The sequence below is a fragment of the Ictalurus punctatus genome, chromosome 6 (genome assembly GCF_001660625.3).
Source record: "Ictalurus punctatus breed USDA103 chromosome 6, Coco_2.0, whole genome shotgun sequence".
Lineage (NCBI taxonomy): Eukaryota > Metazoa > Chordata > Actinopteri > Siluriformes > Ictaluridae > Ictalurus > Ictalurus punctatus.
This window is the reverse complement of record NC_030421.2, coordinates 9,965,062-9,966,778: the sequence shown is the minus strand read 5'-3', so window position 1 is coordinate 9,966,778 and position 1,717 is coordinate 9,965,062. Positions and strand designations below refer to the sequence as shown.

The following is a 1,717-nucleotide window of genomic DNA, read 5'->3' as shown; positions in this document are numbered from 1 at the left end:
AACCTTAGCGTATGTCCATGGACAGAAGGCACCAAAACTGCATAGCTACTGAAACTTTTGGGTTGAAGTGATATTAAACTGTAATCTGTGACAGCCTGATATTTTTAGCACCCCTTTTCACCATTACCGAGCTTTTAAGTACTATTGTTACTTCTCCACGAAGTGCTTGGCTAGCTAAGATTTTAACCCATTCATGTGATTTTCCCACAATAACGATTAAAAACTAATGCAGTATTTATATTAATCAGTTAAAAAATACAGTCATAAGTACTCTGTTTCAAAACCCTTTCAGTGTCAGGATGGCCGAGCGGTCTAAGGCGCCAGACTCAAGGTTCAAACCTTCCCCCTGGTGTAAGGAGGATTCTGGTCTCCGAATGGAGGCGTGGGTTCGAATCCCACTTCTGACATATAAATTTTGCTTAGTACTAAAAATACCATTTATGAATATTTAATAAATAAAGTCTAAACAAGGCTTGTAAAAGTCATTTTTTTTTAAAACACTGGTCCAAATTACACTACTTTCAAACCATTTGCTGTTGTAAATATTGAAATCAAGGAATAAGAACACACATGACCATTATTACTGACCATTATCTATGTCAAAGATGAAATAATGGGGCATATCTACAGGAATTCTGCCAGAAGCTATGCATCTCGTTTGCAGCAGATCATAACAGCAAAAGGGTGCTGTACTAAAGATGTTTGCCATGAAGGGGTACTAACTAACACGTTAGTAACATGATATATATGTATGTATGTATGTATGTATGTATGTATGTATGTATGTATATATATATATATATATATATATATATATATATATATACATATATACATACATATATATCATGTTACTAACATATTACTACACTAACTGTTGCTTAAATTAAGTTCTTTCAAACAGATCTGCAACTACTGATTATTTTGTTTTTTGAATATTATATAAGGATAAGAGAGGTTCAAGACTTAATTCGTGGTTTAATGATTTAATAAAAGAAAATCAGCAGTAGAATGTGAATCATTTGAAAGACTGTTCTGGGGGGCATCATCTTATTAAATGTAAATGAAATGTAAAATGTAAATCAGCTACACAGCTAGATACTATCTATTCTAAAGATGTGTGTGGTGTCCATTGTAGCTAATATTATGTACCTTAAATAAATATAAATAAAGGTGTACTATATTCAGGTTTCCATATGAAATCTGCATTTTTAAGTTACCAACTCATGGAAAAGAGGAAAGTTAAAGTTTTAATATGCTTTTTTTCCTGAGTATTTGTTCTGAGTTTTCTCCATAAACAGTGTGTGTTTTCTAGCCAACTAAACACTCTACATCTGTATGCATATGATACTTTTTGCTTGCATGTTTTTAATTACACAATACTTTTCCTATATTCTAGCAACTTAGTGGTTTCTTGACATTATCTGATTACCAAATGCAAATAACTTACAAAATTGAAGCTAGTACTGTCTTGCAAAGTAGCTTGGTCCATCAAACAGCTTTACAGACAGCAGACTATAAAAAGAAAGTTATATGGATTTTGTGTTACTGTGGTACAGGATGTTTGCACATAGTGTAGGTTGCAGGACCCGAAACATAATTTTGCTTAGGACTGAGTCTCACCTGGAGGCCCTAATTCAGAGTTGTTTGGGGGCACTGGTGAAGGCTGACATGGAAAATAAAAATAAAATGTAAAAAAATCAGACTTATCAACCTG

At 33.2% G+C, this 1,717-nt stretch overlaps 1 non-coding gene across 1 annotated transcript; it reads left to right on the top strand.

Annotated features, from left to right (window-relative positions):
* Positions 1–293: 293 nt before the first annotated feature.
* trnal-caa (transfer RNA leucine (anticodon CAA)) lies at positions 294–407 on the top strand. Its single transcript has 2 exons — positions 294–331; positions 362–407. It is a non-coding gene; the product is annotated as a tRNA-Leu (tRNA).
* The last annotated feature ends 1,310 nt before the right edge of the window (positions 408–1,717 follow it).